The 18072-nt window shown below is 38.8% G+C and overlaps 1 protein-coding gene across 4 annotated transcripts in view; it reads right to left on the bottom strand.

Moving 5' to 3' along the window:
- Positions 1–18072, bottom strand: part of HIVEP1 (HIVEP zinc finger 1) — a 150989-nt gene that overhangs the window by 39202 nt on the left and 93715 nt on the right. The window lies entirely within an intron of this gene.

Genomic DNA, 18072 nt, shown 5'->3' with positions numbered 1-18072 from the left:
AAAGTAAAAAAAAAATCTACTTATTTGTGGTTCTTCACCAACACAATTTAAAAGTCGTAACATTATAATGGCCCTTAGTTTAAAAAGAGAATCATTTTAACTAAGCAAAATATTCAATGGCTATGTTTCTTTGTCATTAATAACAGGAAGGTAGACAGAGCTAATTACAGGAGAGAAGGGATGAAACCACTTCCATTTCTGGTTGTGCTGGAAGTAAATCAGTATTTAAATGGCATCAACCAGGCACAATCTCTGTCAACTATTATATTTTTGAGCAGTGATTACTTGCCTTTATTTCATTTGTTTCCATTTGCTGGATCCTTGGGCACACAAACAAAACTTATTCAAGCTCATATTATTTATTTGTACAAAAGTCAAATACTCTAATTCCTGATTATTTTCAAATAGCTGTTGGAATGTATATATTTGAAATTCATATTAGACCAAAATGCCTACACCACAATAACCACTTTATATTAACTGAAGATAAAAATTTACATAGGATAAAAAATATCCTAGTCATGGGGCGCCTGGGTGGCACAGCGGTTGAGCGTCTGCCTTCGGCTCAGGGCGTGATCCCGGCGTTATGGGATCGAGCCCCACATCGGGGTCCTCCGCTGTGAGCCTGCTTCTTCCTCTCCCACTCCCCCTGCTTGTGTTCCCCCTCTCGCTGGCCGTCTCTATCTCTGTCGAATAAATAAATAAAATCTTTAAAAAAAAAGAAAAAGAAAATGTTATTTCTTTAAAAAAAATATCCTAGTCATCTTGTCATTATCAGTTTATATGCTGTCACAGATTAACTTAATGAAAAAAAAATTACTAACACGTTAACGATACATTTACCCACCATAATCAGAAGAGCAAAAAAAGGGGGAGGGTGCTTTGTGACTAAAATATTTGAGCTAAGAAAAATAGGGGAAAAAAAGGTATCAGGTTTGTTGATAAGAAATGATGTTGAGCAAATCATTTTTATGCTTCGATCCACTCACTTATAAAATGTTTCCCACTGGTTTTCCCTTTTCAAAATGAATGTAATGAAGCTAATGATGTACTCTGTGTGTCTTATTAGCCACGCCAAGCAAACGGGTAGAAACGAAAAGTCATACTCGTCATCTGGGGTGAGTAGTTTCCCCAGTTGTTTCCAAAAAGCATGGAGGTGGGTTGTAAGAAAGGTGAAAGCCACCAGGCTGTCAAAACACATATAAAAACAGAGAAGAGAAACTGCTGAAGGAGCAGAAGTTCCAAACTGTCAGAACATTCGGAAACACAAGAGATTTCTAAAAAATCTGCCTGTGCCAAACCCCATCCAAGACCTATGCAACCAGAGGCTTGGTTGGTAGATGGTTTTCTTTTTTATGTTTTACATAGTTTTTGGGATAAGATTTTATTTTTAGATAATGTTATTTGTAAAAAAAAAAATAAGTAAATAAATAAAAATTCAACAATGTCTGACATTCTAAAGGAAAATGCAAAAATTCAACGCACAGGCAAAACACCCAGAAATACCACGCCAAGTTTTAAAGAGATTCTATACAACATCCTATGTACATCTTAAACAGAAAGAGTAAAATTTAACTTTGAACTTAAAATGAAGCTAAAGTGAAAATAAACGAAAAACTACACTTAAATCCATATTTCTTTATAGAGACACTATACTCCTAAAAAATTCCTCTTTAGTTAAGACTTTGAAAAAACATATTTTAAACAGATTTTCTGAACTACACGTTTCAATTTTAGATGAAGACCCACTCTCTCCCTTTTGTCAAAGTGTATAACATTTACATTACATTCTATTTGCATAGTTGTTTACTCTTGGTTTCTCTCGTTGAATTCTAACACTTACTTGGTGCTAAATACATTCTTTCATTCAAAATTCTGCATGCTCCTTTGCTTTCTGGCAGTGACGCTAAAGTGGAAAAGCCTGGAGCCAGCCTGACTGATGGCCTCCCCTCCTTGGGGTGACTTGCCTTTTTTCTGTCTGAATGTCTGCAGTCTTCTTCATTTTTGAAGGCCAATAAATACCTAGGAGTCAGCTCAGAGTTTGTCACTATACAACTTTTAATTTGTTCCCCCTAGAACACAACGACCTTCTCTATAAGGAGATGCATTTCACTGCAGAAAATTTTTCTTTTATTATATCTTCAAATAGATCTTTTCTGGCCAAATTTTTTTCTTTGGGGTGGGCTCCTTTACAGACACCAATTATCTTTATGATGGACCACCCTTATGATGATTTAAATTGCTTCAGTTTTGGGGGAGGGGGTTCTTTTCTTTTGCTTTCTCTAGAATTATCTAAAGCTTTCCCCTATGTCAGTAACTCAATTTTCAGACCATTAAGTTCCTTACTGTTTCAAATTTACTCGCTTTGGGCGAATGTTATTTTGTTCTCATCTCGCTCCCTTAGTTCCATATTTCCCATTTCATCTCATTTTATTGCCTCATATTATGTTTGAGCTGTCGCTTTAATAAATTTATGATCTTATTAAGTTCAATGCTTAAAAAACACCTCTCTTTCTGAGGTAGTATTTTAAGGCTGAGTGTTTGGTCTGTCTTTTCATGTTCTGTCTGCTTTTCTATTGCCTGAGATTGCAGGGGATGAAGGGGGTGGTGTTCGGCGGAGTGTATGTTCCCAATAGTCTTTTTCTGAGTTGTGGTCACTCTTCTAAGATTTTTGTCAGGTCTCCTTTAACAAGGTTCAATCTCCTTGTTTAAGGGATGAAGCCCATTCCATCATGGGTGGGGGAAGACTCTGCATGTTGGATCAGTCTCTAAATCCAAGGACTTTGTTGTTGTTGTTGTGAAGGGAGAGGATGGTGGAGGGGATCAGAGAGAAAGTCAAGAGCTGGAGGGTACCAGGCACATCTGAGCTGAACACCACACTATCGTTCTAGAGCTGGAACTGAAAAAAGTGTGCCTCACTACTGACTGTTGCCTTCCACCCCCTGGATCTCAAGATTTGGGGCAGGAGCGCACAGAGTGGATGGCTAAGCCATCAGCTAGGAATTACAGATAGAAGCCTCCTTGTGGGAACCAATGCCTGGAGCAGAATGAAGCGGCAGACCCTTGGGTCTTCAAGAATGAAGAACTCAGGGTAGTTTTTAAATTGTGATTGATTAATCTCAAATCTATCTATCAGAGAGTGACAGGAGTTATCTTCTCTTGCCTCCCCACCCCATGTACAGCAGAGAGCACAATCATCAAACACTGTGGGTGTGGCTACAATGTCTGGCATACAGTTACTATCCACCACAGAGTTAAGAAGATGCATAGAGCAGAATGCCTCAAGGCAGAAGTATAGTCGGGGCAGAGGGTAGGAAGGGAGCAGCTGCTACTATCAACACATGTGCTTTTCAATAATTTTAAAGGCAATTTGTTATTACGGTAGACTAAACTGAAAATTAATTAGAGGATCCAAGAGAAAGACAGACCATGGGACAAGTGGTGGAAGGCAGTGGAAGGGCAGTGCCTTTATGACATGCCCACTCTCCACCGGCCAGCGCACAGGCCCACCCTCTGCTGCCAGTACGGACACTGCTTTATAGCTGCTACCAAATGGTTCCAGGGCTGCTGGTGTTTTACTAACAACACTGGGCGTGGAAATGCTTGGTGCACACAACCCTGTTGGTGTGAAACACAACCCTCTTTCCTTACGCAGTGACAACATATAGTTGGAGTAGGAAAGGGTAGAAAAGCCTCAAAAATGGAGTCACTCGTGTCCTGGTCGGTGTGCTCTTGGAAATGGCCGACAACCAGGCAGAAGCTCTGAGGCATCACCAGGTTGAATATCCAAACAGGAATTCATCAACACAGACAAATCGTGCTGAGGAGAGGGGCCCAAACTGGCAGTGCTGCCACTATTAGAAGCTTTGATCTGATGGGCTTCATTAAAAAGCCAGTTCTCCGTCAGGCAGGTGGTTGGAACGGGTTGGAAAGATCACAAAGGCCACTTGACTGGGGGCAGGCAAATGGTTAGAAAAATAGTTCCCAAGTTCTCTGTATCTAAGGTGTGTCGCTTCCCAAGGCACAAGCCCGATAATCATCAGGGCTCCTATATATATATATTTTTTTTTTTTTAAAGATTTTATTTATTTATTTGACAGAGAGAGAGACAGCCAGAGAGAGAGGGAACACAAGCAGGGAGAGTGGGAGAGAAAGAAGCAGGCTCCTAGCGGAGGAGGGGCTCCTATATTTTTTGAAGAAGAACACCAAGGAGTACAGAACAGTACCATCAGCTCGCTTCCAGGATTCCTTCTAGAGAATAACAGAACGAAAACAAACACATCTCCTCACTCCAGAGAGCATCTGAGTTGTCAGTTAAATATGGCAAAAAATACTCCCAAGGCTGACAGGAGGTATTGAGAACTACAATCTAATAGTGTTTAAAATCCTGCCTTGGTTGAAGGTGAATCTCCTTTTCAGATTTACTCAGAGACACATCAGCGTGAAAAATGTTAGGGTCTTTGGGGTCTTGGGGACACAAGGACTACTTGTTCTCTAACAACAGAGAGCACGTTTTATCAGCAAGTAAAGAGATGGGGACACAGAGATCACATGGAAGGCCTTTCGGGAGTTCATGCAAGGGTGAAAATGCTACCCTGAACTCAGGTAGTGACAGTGGGCCTCTCAGCTGATCCAAAGCAAGAAAGCCAAAGAAAGGTTTGCCAAAGATTCTGCCGAGTGTCCCATCTTTATCTAGGAGGCCTGGGCTAGTTTGGGAGGGGGGGAAAAAGAAAGCAATTCACTTCCCATCCCACCAAATCTCAAATTTGATATACAAGTGTAGAATTATAAAGTGTAGCTGCAAATCCAGGACTAGAAATTTTCAACAGAGAAATGGTTAGGCTAATTACAGTACAGGCACTTAACATAACATTACACATCCATTTAAAATAATTACAAAGATTACACAGCAATACGAAAATTATGATCTATTAAATATAGATGCATATTCTTTTCTTTCCCTAGAGAGAAGTCTGGGCTAGAGGCACAGATCTGGGAGTACACAGTGAGAGCTGTTTTTGTAAAAGGACATAAATGATAAGCCAGAGAGACTATATGGTAGATAGAGAAGTCTGACTCAGCACCTTGGGTAATCCCTCGATTGAGGGTAAAGTAGAAATGAAAAGAAACAACATGGTAATAAGAAAGATAAAACAAAACATGTGACAGTGAAGGACCCAGGAAGTCAGGGTTTAGAGACTTTTAAGAAGGAAGATGTGGTCAATGGTGTATTTTTAAGTCTTCCATTCTGAGAGGTAAAGACTAACCAAGAGGATGCTGGGCCTGGTGATCACTGGCATTAGGAGGACACTGTTATGGTTAAAAACCATTTCATAAAAGGGTAAGGAGGGAGGGAGGGAGGGAGGGCACGGTGAGGTAAGGGCCTGCAAACAGCTCGCCGTCTGGCTGTGAAGGAAAGGAGAGAGGCAGGGCGGGCGTCAGTTAGAGCGGAAGAGAAGGACATGGGAAGGTTCCTGTAGGATAAGGGGGGGCTGGGTATGGTTATAAACAGGAAGGAAGAGTCAGCAGGGAGAGACTGAAAATGTGAGACAGATAACAAATAAATGAATGTGAGATAAACAACTACACAGAGGCACACAGGCACACCTCCTGTCTCTGGGCTTCGCTTTCCTGCACTCCACAGATAGTGCTTTAAAAAGAAAAAAAAATTGAAGGCTTATGGCAACCCTGCATCAAGGAAGTTGATCGGTGCCATTTTCCCGCAGCAGGTCCCACTTCACGTTTCTGTGTCCCATTTCAGTCATTCTTGCTGTATTTCAAACTGTTTTGTTATTACGATATTTGTTACGGTAGAGCTGTGATCAGTGACTATCACAGAAAGCATAGAAGACGGCTAGCATTTCTTAGCAATAAAGTATATTTTAGGTATATCTTTAACTCTTTTTTTAGGCATAATGCTACCGCACACTTTAACTAGACTACAGTAGAGTATAAACATCACTTTTTTTAATAATAATAAAACTTAAGAGTTTATTATCTGGAAACATTAAGTGTAAGAAAATACTTGAATTTTATCAAACTTATTCACATTTAGTGGAGGTTATTTTATTTTTTTTAAACTTGTAATGAGTTTATTATTGCTATTTTTTTAAATTAACATATAATGTATTATTTGTTTCAGGGGTACAGGTCTGTGATTCATCAGTCTTACACAATACACAGCGCTCACAACAACACATACCTTCCCCAATGTCCATCACCCAGCCACTCCATCCTCTTAACCCCCACCCCTCCAGCAACCCTCAGTTTGTTTCCTGAGATTAAGAGTCTCTTATGGTTTGTCTCCCTCTCTGGTTTCATCTTGTTTCATTTTTTCCTCTCTTCCCCTATGATTCTTTTTGCCTTGGAAAATAGTATGGAGGTTCCTCAAAAAGTTGAAAATAGAGCTACCCTATGCCTCAACAATTGCACTACTGGGTATTTGCCCCAAAGATACAAATGTAGTGACCCAAAGGGGCACCTGAACCCCAATATTTATAGCAGCAATGTCCACAATAGCCAAACTATGGAAAGAACCCAGAGTTCCATTGACAGATGAATGGATAAAGAAGATGTGGTGTATATATACCATGGAATATTACACAACCATCAAAAAATGAAACCCCGCCATTTGCAACAATATGGATGGAACTAGAGAGTAACATGCTAAGCAAAATAAATCAATCAGAGAAAGACGATTATCATGTGATCTCACTGATATGCAGAATTTAATAAACATCGCTTTTATACACACTGGGAAACCAAAACATTCACTTGACTCACTTTCCTGAGATACTCGCTTCACTGTGGTGGTCTGGAGCCAAACCTGAACTATCTCTGAGGAACGTCTGTAATCAGGAGGCTACTGCATAAATGTGGGAACGACTTTTACTTAGCAAGCAACAGGAAGCCTCATTCACTTCATCTCCACATTCTTCCCCTTCCTCATGTAATTCAAACATGTAACTTGGCTAAAGAGACACCATGGCCATCTGGCTCTGATTACCTTTTTGACTTCCCTTCATAACACTTCCCCTGTACTCACTATGTTTCAGCCACACTGGTGAACTTTCTGATCTTCCACCAGGCCCATCTCCTTCCTGCCCCTAGGAATTTGTACCTGCCAGCTCCTGAAAAGCCCTCCCAACTCTCAACTCTTTTAAGTGACTGGATCATTTTCAGTCTTTAGAGCCTAACACCAGTGTTACCTCTAGGCTGTTCTGTCCACCCTACCTAGTTACCTCCTACTGCCCACCCACCCTGTTCATTTCCTCCTAATCTAAATAACAATCTAAAATGCCTTGATCACAATCTAAAGTGCCCTATCTATCTATCTACATGTTGTTTTTGTTTACCTTTTCATCAGAATACAAATCTATAAGACTCTCTCTTTATTATCCATCTCTATGTATCCAGCACTTAACAGGTTATCAAAGAAATATTTGCTAATGAAAAAAATTCTTCAAGTAAGAGAAAATATGGGATGGATTTAACATCAGGTGACCTATTGCTATAATTCATCACGTCAGGAAGACTAACTTAGAAATTCACATGACTATTTTGAATAAGGGTGAATGATATTTAATAAAATTCAACATCCATTCCTTATTTTAAAAAAATGATGAGTCTGCTTCAGGATGTAGACACTTGAAAAGAATGGTGTTCCCACCAAAATAACATAAAAAAGCTAGAGATATCACAAAAATCCTAACTTCTCTTGAGCTCATCAGAAAGTTGAGGTCACAGAGCAACCAAAGCCTGAACCCCACTCAGGGATGCATGAAATGGCTCACCTGGGGCCAAGCAAGGAAGGACATATGGAGGAAGACATGAAAGCCATTCAAACAAGCAAGAAAATATCATTTAAAACTGTAACAAACTGTTAAGGACTGAGCATGGGCTGAATTAGCCTGGCCTCAGACCCAGAGGAGTCCACACTCACTCCCAGGCCCTCTCCCATAAGCCTCTAGCAGGTACTCACACAGAGGACAGGGAGGGAGACCAGAGAGAGCAAGTCTCCATGGGAGGCACAAAGGAGGAGGTGCAGCTGTGGAAAATGCGCAAATCTTCTCTCATGTGGAGCGAAAACTGTAAACTTCAAAAGAAAAGAGCAGCAGACATGTCACCCATGGGGCATGGGTAAACCCCACTGTGGCTTGGGGAAGGACAGAAGAAGAAACCCTTTATCCCAAGGAAAGCAGGAAAACTGTCCTGGGACCAAAATCCCATACCAATAAAATGAGAGGTCTCCTATCATGAGAGATGGTCAGGAAGCACAGGAACTGTCTAAGACTAAGCCTGGAACAGGACAAGAGAGCAATCCTCACCAACCCCCACTACCAGCCTGGCAATGAGGAAGGAGCAACAGCAGTCCATTGCTAGGAGAGGTAAAGAGGTGGAGACCTCCACTCCCACAATGATACAGGCAGCTAAAGCTGAGCATGGAGCACCAAACTGAGAAAAAACTGTCCAGAACCCCAGCCTAGCACAAGGAAATAGCAGGTCATCACTAGAATAATTGGAGGCCAGGGTGGTACACGGAAGATATACACAGCAACATCAAAATCTAAACCCAGCCCAACTCCTGAACAAATCACCTCAACTCCCCACCTGATCACCTGAGAGAAGAACTGCCCATTTCCAGCCACTAAAATCCAGTGACCTTAGTAACTACTATTGTGTACACAAGATCCAAACTTCAGTAAGATGCAGGCACTACTAACCCACTGTCAAGAGACACAACAATCAGAAGAACCAGACTCAGGGATGATTCAGATGCCCGAACTCTCAGACAGGGAATTAAAATAACTCTAATCAATATGTGCATTCACAATGGGAATTTAAACACACACACAGAGAAGGTCAAATAGAAATGCTAGAAATAAAAAAGACAAAGTAATAGAGATAGGCAAAGCCTTTTACAGACTCATTAGGAGACCTGACAAAACTAAGGAGTCAGTGAACTTACAGATAGGTCAATAAAAATTAACCAAACAGAAACACAAAGAAGAAAAATAGCATGGAAACAAAACAGAACAAAACAAGAACAGTGCACTGAAGACCCATAGGACAATATCAAATGATCTAATGTATAAATGGAATCACAAAAGGAGAAGAAAGAACAAATACCGTGGTAGAAATAAGTGAAGAAATAATAACAAGTATTTTCCAAAAATAAACCATAGATCCAAAAAGCTTAGCCAACCCTAACTGGATGAGTAAGACTAAGAATAAAGAAAGATGAGAAGAAAAACCAAGAAATAAAAGTAAGAAAAAGAAAGAAAGAAGGGAAAAAAACACCTAGACAAATCATATTCAATGTGCCGAAAACCAAAGGTAAAGACAAAATCTTGAAGGTACCCAGAAGTTAGAAAAATGTATTACACACAGAGACTCAAAGATAAAAATTAAAGCAGACTTCTCAACAGAAATTGTGCAGTGACATTTTCACACTACTGAAAGAAAAAATAAATGGCCAACCTAGAATTCTCTATCAAAAGATAACAGTTTTCAAAAATGAAGGCAAAACAAAGACTTTTACAGAAAAACAAAAGCTGAGAGCATTCATTGCCAGCTGGCCTGTACTGAAATGTTAAAACCTTAATTTGGATCTACATCTATAAAGAGCTCTGCAAATGGTAACAAGAAAAGAACATTTCTAAAAGAATTTTAAAAATTCCATCACTTTAAAATATAATGCAGTATGACCCTGCATTTTCCAATATGGGGGTGTGTTAGGAAAAATAATGGCTCTGCAAAATGTCCACACCCCAATTCCTGGAACTGGAGACTCTGTTCCCTTACATATGCAATGGGGACTTTGTAGAGGTGGTAAGATTATGGACATTAAAATGGGGAGACTATCCTGGATGATCACAGGACCTCTTCAAACTTAATGAACTGACAGAAGAATTTGAGAGACGGGCAAGAGAGATGGAGACAAAGAGAGAGAGCTCAAATGCGATAACCTGACCAGCTACTGCTGGCTTTGGAGACGGAGGAAGGGAGCCAAGATCCAAGGAAAGCAGGTGGACATTAGATGCTGGGAAGGCCAGCGAGGACAGGAGGAATTCAGGCCTTCAGGAGTTTCATTCTGCCAAAATCTGAATGAGCAAAAAAACAGATTCTCCCCTACGGACTCCAGAAAGAAACATAGCCCTGCTAACACCTTGATTATAGCCCAGTGAGACCATGTCAGGTTTCTGCACTACAAAACTATAAGATAAGTATTTTTTAAACTGCTAAGTTCACAGTAATTTGTTATACAGTCATAGGCAGCCACTGGGCACATGTGACTTTAAATTTAAAAACAGTCTGCTGCTCAAAATGGTTAAAAGGACATACAAAATATGTTCTCTGACCACAACAAAATTAATGAGAAATAAATAGTAGAAAGATATCTGGAAAACCCCCAACTATTTGGAAATTAAACAACATATTTCTAAATAGCCTAGGGGTCAGAGAGGAAGTCACAGAGAAATCAGAAAAATCAAAACAAAACTTTAGAGAAGTAGGAAAATACGATAAAGAATACTTACTGTGCCCACGATACACAACACTCAAAATCAAACACTAGAGAAACCTCTTTTGAACCATGGGACAATGAGGGGATTTTTGCCATAATCAACTATGATTTTTAATCAGTTCTCTAGGTGATCTAGCTAATGCAATAGCAATAAAAAGAAATGAGGTATAAATAATGGTAAAGAAGAAAGTAGCCTTATTTGCTGACAACATAATGGTTTCTTCAAGAGCCTGTGAGAAATAAACTGAAATCTACTATATCTAAAAAGAGTTCAGGAAGGCAAATAGCTACCAAAAACATAAAAATGTGAATCTTGTCACCTGTACCAAAAATAACTAGTTAGAAAATATAATGGCAAGAATATTCTATTTGTAACAGCAAGAAAAATAGAAAAATGCCTAGAAATAAATTTGGCACAAAATATTCAAAACATACAAAAAAATTCAAGTTTTTTGATATGCATTAAAAAACGACTTACAAAACAAAAAAACACACCATGCTCCTGGAAAGAATATTTTGTAGGTATCAATTCAGTTCTGTTCAAAATTCTAAACTTTATATAATTTCAAGCGATAAAAAAAAATTGGTCTTTTTTTTTTCATGTCCCATGACTCTAATCTTCACTTGGGAGAATATTCTAAATTAGGTAATAAAATTCTAAAAAAAAGAATGATAAAAGGACATCAACATGGACAGGCATTAAATGATTAAACGATATTTTCTCAAAATCAGATTAATGGTTAAACCGAAAACCCATAGAAAGATCCCATCGTATATGTGCATTTAATATATTAAAAAGTGGTATATTTCAAAATCTTGGGGAAAGGATGATATAGTGTTTAAAAATGCAGGTTTCACACATCGAACAAAAAAGGAAAGTAGGTCTTGGGCAGACACCACAGTCCACACTAAGTTCACTAATTCAATGTAAGAAATAAAACCACAGAAAGAAGTGAACTCGGAAGAACTCTGAGTGTATATAGAAGACCATCTGGGGAGCTTGGGTGGCTCAGTCAGTTGACCGTCATACTCTTGATTTCAGCTCAGATCATGATCCCAAGGTCATGGGATCAAGCCCAGCATCAGGCTCCAAGCTCAGTACGGAGTCTGCTCGTCCCTCTCCCTCCTTTCGCTTGTGTGCTCTCTCTCAAATAAATAAATAAAATCTTAAAAAAAGAGAAAAACCTCTTTTATATATAAAAAAGCAAATGACAGAAAGAAAAATACTGTAACATATAAGGCAGATAGCAGGCTGATATTCTAAATATATAAAGAACTTTTATAGAGTAATGGAGAATTAAGTAATTTCAAATGATACTCCTCTGAGGATAACAGAATAACTAAACAAATTATCAATATTATCAGCTTGAAGGTACTGAAACAGTAGGAGGGTAGTGAAAAGTTAGTGGGCCAAGAGCTAGGGGAGGGTAAAAGTCCAAAAAGGTGAATTCAGCATTTGGGCTCCTTTTGCTCAGGGCAGATTTGTCCAGACGGAGCAGCTAAATGGCCGAGCAGTTCTACTGACAATCTCAAGGAGCTAAGAGTATAAATGACAGAATCCAGGGCATGCCATCCATGCAGCCCCTATGAAAATCTACATGTTCCCAGTTGAGAGCCTGAAGAGCCTGAGTCTAGAAATAAGAGTAATCAAATTACTGTGAACTCAGCAGTTTAAAAAATACTTATCTTATAGTTTTGTGGGGCAGAAACCTGACATGGTCTCACTGGGCTATAAGCAAGCTTCACATGAACAGCAACTCACTTCCAGTGGCCCAGAAAAAGCAAAGACCCCCAAACTGGATTAAGTTGATACTGGATTGTTAGCTCTCCTAGGAACCTCGCAGAAGCAAATCAAAATCTTCTCTGGAGGAAGATGTCAACTTAGACTCCAAACCATTTCGATAATATTTAAAATAGAGTGTCTAACTATTCAAAGACGACCAGGCAGCTAAGAATGAAAGCACCAATATCACAAAGAGATCGATGAGGGTCCAATATGTTGGAACTTATACACAGAGATTTTAAAATCAATGTACTAATGCTGTTCGTATTGAAAACATATTGAAAATTCCAGAGGAAAACAGGGAAAGTAAAAAAGAGAGAGAGTGCCTTTGAAAAGCCAAATGTAAGTGACAGAATTGGAAAAATAAAAGCAAATTTAGAACTCACTGGATGGATTTAAGCTCAGATTAGGACAGGGAACTGGGAGAGGAGTCAGGAGAAGCAATAGGGAATAGAGTACTGGAGACAAAAGGTGGCAAAATGGAGATGTTCGGAAACAAAGGATGCGTCGAAAAGGCTGGAACTGGAATCTCGGAAGGTGAGGACATAAATAATTGGGCACTCCTGAAACCCAGGGCTCTACAAATTCAAGAGCACAAACAAGATAAACACAGAGAAATCACATCTATTCACCTCTCTGCGAAACGGCAAGGCAGAGACAAGGCCCAAACTCTTAAAAGTCTCAGGAAAATACATTAAAATGAAGACAGACCACCTTCCAAGGAGTAATAATTAGGCTCAATACCAGCAATGTGCTCGAGGAGATAAACTGCCAAGCGAGAAGGCTCTAGTTTTATACTCAGCAGAAGTATTTTTTTTTCAAGAATGAAAATGGAAGAGACATTTTCTAATAAATGATACTTGAAGTAATTTGTCACAACAGACCTGTTCTAATGGAAAACTAAAGACTATTCTTGAAGTAAAATAAAATTATCCTAGATGGGAAACTAGAGACGTAAGTCGAGGTGAAGAGGCAAAAGTGTGATTAACATGTGGCTAAATCAAAATGAGTAGCACCTGTGTGAAAAATGATACAGCATCTGGAATCCGAGTACACGATAATGACGGCATGGGAGCCACAAGCAGGGGAGTGGACAAGGCCTGAGAGGAAGAACAAGCCCTATGACGGAAAGTTGGGAACGCCTGGCGTCAGCAGGGGCACAACAGCAACTTCTGAGAGCGTCACCGAGCCTCGTCAAGGGCCACCTCGAACAGAAGATCGGGGCAGTTGTTGGAGCATTTGGTGACATGTGAGTGGAGTTTTACCAAGCAAAGCCGGTTCAAATGCCTTGTTCGTATTCCTACTGGAAGAACGCAGTGGAAAGCAATCAGAAGGCAGGCAGAAGAACCTCAGCCCTGACAAGAAAAGCAAGAATAGAATGCTAAGTGGAATTCGAGGTCCACTCCCCTCCCAAGTGAGACCCTGAATCATTGGGCTGAAGGCTTAAACAGTGCAAGATACAACACTACTAAACTTTTACAATATAATAGAGAGGCAACAACATACATTAAAAACTCTTCAGAAGACACAGAAATAGAATTATGGGGGAGGGTCGGAAGTCATTAGCAGGCTATGAAGCAGCAAAAAGTCAGGAAAGAGAAACACACAGGTTTTAACACACAAAGAAAACGTCATAAAATACAGACATACTAACTTATAAATCTTCGTTAAAAGAAAACCACCATACATAACGTTTCAAAACTAACTGAAAAACATGGGCAGGTGAAATAGGTGAAGGGGATTAAAACAGGTGAAGCAGATCACACTTACCGTGATGAGCACTGAGTAATGTACACAATTGCCGAATCACTATATTGTACACTGAAACTAATATAACACTGCATGTTAATTATATTGGAATTAAAAAAAAAAACTACTATGGGATTGGAGTATAAAGACAGAGCAGGAGACCCTTACTATCTGTCACCTAAAGTCCCACATTTTTAAATTCATCATGCATAAACATATTCTCATAAATATGTAATAAAATACTCAATCCCAAACTAGTTCAACTAACAAATTAAGAACTTAACAGATAACTGCTTAAAGGTATCTAAAAATAACATAGATCAAAATCTAGCAGATATGGGCAAAACAGGTACTCAAATATTTGTGTAATTAACCACTCAACAGCAAATGAATGCTGTGCAACTTTTTTATAGAGAAGAGATAATTTGCTAAGCAGTTAATACATGATTTCTGAGAAAGAATTCAGATGGTAGGAATATAGAAAAAAAAGAAAATAAAAGCAAAAATAAAGTTAGACATAAGTCAAATTTTAAAAATTATTTTTTAATTAATTTTATTTATTTTTTTGACGGGGGGAGAGACAGAGAGAGAGCACGCACAAGCAGGGGGAGCGGCAGAGGTAGAAGGAGAAGCAGGTTCTTGGCTGAGCAGGGAGCCTGATGTGGGGCTCGATCCCAGGACTCTGGGGTCATGACTGAGCCTAAGGCAGATGCTGAACCAACTAAGCCACCCAGGTGCCCCTAAAATAATTTTTAAAGTAGAATAAGTAATACTTACCTTTGAAAAATTTAATTAAATACAAAAATCAGTGTAATCAATAATAAATGCTCTTATCTACTAAAAAAGGGTATGATATAAAAACAGATAAAACCATTCAAAATTATAAGAGAATATTACATTCCATCTTATTATATTTGGAAACTTGAATAACATCTAGAATGTAGCGAGTTATAAATCAAATTGATCCAAGAAGGTGAAAACTTGCACAGACCTCTAATTGAGGAACATAAGAATACGGTATTCAAGACCTGCACATGCCCCTCTCCTTCCATGCACTTAACTTCCAAGTAACCTCTCCAGATGAGTTTCTTTTCCAGATATTTCCTTAAATATAAGGAAAGCTACCCAACACAATCAATACAGTCCTGTCAGATCAACACAATTAATATTTTAGGCCAATCTCAGTGCACAGGGCGTGGCCATTTGTGCACCTGTTAAAACCACAAACTGTCCTAGACTCTTCCTACTCTCCTACTCTGCCCACTCAGTTACAGAGGGAAGCCTGGCTTTAAGTTCTGGCCCTACCAATCACCAGCTCGGTGACCTTAGACACGTACTGTTACTGTGCAGATAATGGGACTGTGCAGATAATGGTACTGCACAGGGCTGCAAGGATTGTTTGGGTAACGCATGGAGGAAGCGCAGTGCGGTGCTCGAAACCTCGACTTTCGTTCTAATACCACCATTGCTACTGTTGATGGTGATGATGATGTTATTATTATATCATCAACATCCTATTATTATTATATCATCATGGATTGCAATTATATTACTAGAACAAAATGGCTCAACCAGTATTACAACATTTATTTTCCATAGTACCAAGTAGCTAGAATTAACTCCAGTATTTTATTTTAGCTCCAGTGAAACCAAATTTTTAATACACTTCTAATAAAAACATCATAAACACATATTTTATTTGATGTCTTGTAATAAGTTTATAATAGAGCTAACATTATTCTAATGTTCTATGTTATTAGAATATAAAATAAGAACTGTTATTTTAAATAGACTGAACATTATCAGAATAAAGAGTATTAAATTAACACAAAAAAATAAAATAATACTTTATCTCTTTTAGAAATATGTCCTTAAGAAACGACAAGGTAATGACACTGGGTGACAAGCATATTTTTCTGAAAAAAGTTTCAGCTGCTAAAATGCTTTGACTGTCTTATTCAAAAGGAAGTCAACGAGACTGTTGTTCCAAATACATTTCTCCGTATAATCCCTTTCTTGCCTAATTACTTAAGATGATTTTGAACAACTTTTGTTCTTTTGGAAGAAACGTAATCCTTGAAAATTTGTTATAGCAAGCTATATTTTTGTTTCAGAGAAAGCATTCCCAGTGGCCTGTACCTTTGTTAGCTTCTTCGTGGATAGATAACCTAATGTAGAATCCTTTGATCAATTTCATAGCAGTGTTCACAGTATATTTGTTTTGAAAGTCTCTGAATCATCTGTACATAAAAGTTTTGCTTTGCTGACTGCCATTTCTCCTTTGGGGGATTTATGTAGGATTAGAAGAACTTTTTCAGGTCCGTATACTTTTTTTGTTACTGATTTCTAATTTCACTGCATTATGGTCAGCTTGATGAAGACAGACGTGGTATTACTTCAGTCCTCTTAAATTTACTGATAAATTGTTTCATGGCCTCGGTTATGGCCTATCTCGGAGAATCTTGCATGCACGCCGGAGAACATGTGTGTTCTACTCTTGTTGGGTGAAATAGTCTATAGATGTCTGTTAGGTCCAGCGCTGTAATTATTTCTTTACATAACTACAACCCCAAGAGCCTTTGTGGTAGAAATGTTTATCAAATACATTTCATATTTTCTTGTCTCAGTAATAGCATTAGCCTCAATTTAAACCTTTTTTCTTTTTTAAACTTAGGGTCAGTCATGTGCTGGTCCCTGGGAGAAGGGAGGGAACAACTGACAGTGTTTGCAGTGTGATGAAAATACTCTTACCATGGCTGATTTCAAGCTACCAATAGTTGTGTAGCTTACAAAATTCTTAACTATTTAGTAGGGTGGCCTTAAGCACATCTTGCTCAGAGAAATTATCATCATGCTGTATTTTCCTTGTGGATTCAACTATAGGAAGAATAAGACCTAGAACGAGATGGACTTGGGTCCTAAGTGTAGGATTTCCTTAGAAAAATCGCCAAGGTTTTTGGAATCTTTCTTATGGAAGTGAACCAGAAGGATACAAACCTGAATGACCTTCAAGGCAGGGAATAAATTTATTATTTGAGTCGAAGGCTGAATCAGCCTTCTACCAGGTGACCTTCTTAAACCTGCATAAGTACATCCAGATATTTGGTTATTACCAGTGTCAGCTCTCTTGTTAGCAACACTGACATTTTTATCTTACGCTTTTCCAGCTCACTATTTTTGCACAGGCCATATCATTGCACATTAGAACAACTTATAAAAATAGAAAATATACTTATTTCACAATGCCTCATCTCAGCTGTTACTTTCTACCTTCTTTGCTAACCTAGCTATAACACAGCCAGAGAGGATGAGTTTCTCTGAGGTGCTCCTTAGAAGTAAGGAAAAGTACTTATTGAAATAGTCAATAAGGTTAATATAGCAAATCTGTAAGTATATACTTGATTTCCTCTTTTAGCAGCATCTCGAAAGACATAAGTTACGTAAAGTAATAATTACAGCGGCGTTTTGCTGGAGTGGAATATTTGTGAATGTGATGTTGTATAACAATAATATGACAAAAAAGGGGAAAAGAGAATAGAGCTATATAGGCATTACATTTCCATACTGTACTGGAATTAAGTTGGTATAAATCTGAAGTAGATGCTGGTAAGTTAGAACGTAAGGTACGCCCGAGAGCACTACAAAGAAAATAACTCAAAAGCAGCAGTGAAAAACTCATTAAAGAAATTAAAATGTTATGGGGCGCCTGGGTGGCACAGCGGTTAAGCGTCTGCCTTCAGCTCAGGGCGTGATCCCGGCGTTCTGGGATCGAGTCCCACATCAGGCTCCTCCGCTATGAGCCTGCTTCTTCCTCTCCCACTCCCCCTGCTTGTGTTCCCTCTCTCGCTGGCTGTCTCTATCTCTGTCAAATAAATAAATAAAATCTTTAAAAAAAAAAATGTTATACTAGGAAATATTCACTTAATATAAAATAAAGCAGTAAAGGAAAAGTGGAGGAACGAGAAAGATATAAGGTAAAGAAAACAGAATGCAAAATGGCAGATATGAACCCAGC

The sequence above is a fragment of the Ursus maritimus genome, unplaced genomic scaffold (genome assembly GCF_017311325.1).
Source record: "Ursus maritimus isolate PB19 unplaced genomic scaffold, ASM1731132v1 scaffold_30, whole genome shotgun sequence".
NCBI classification, from domain to species: domain Eukaryota; kingdom Metazoa; phylum Chordata; class Mammalia; order Carnivora; family Ursidae; genus Ursus; species Ursus maritimus.
The sequence above is the reverse complement of the archived record's forward strand: the minus strand, read 5'-3'. Positions and strand labels throughout refer to the sequence as shown.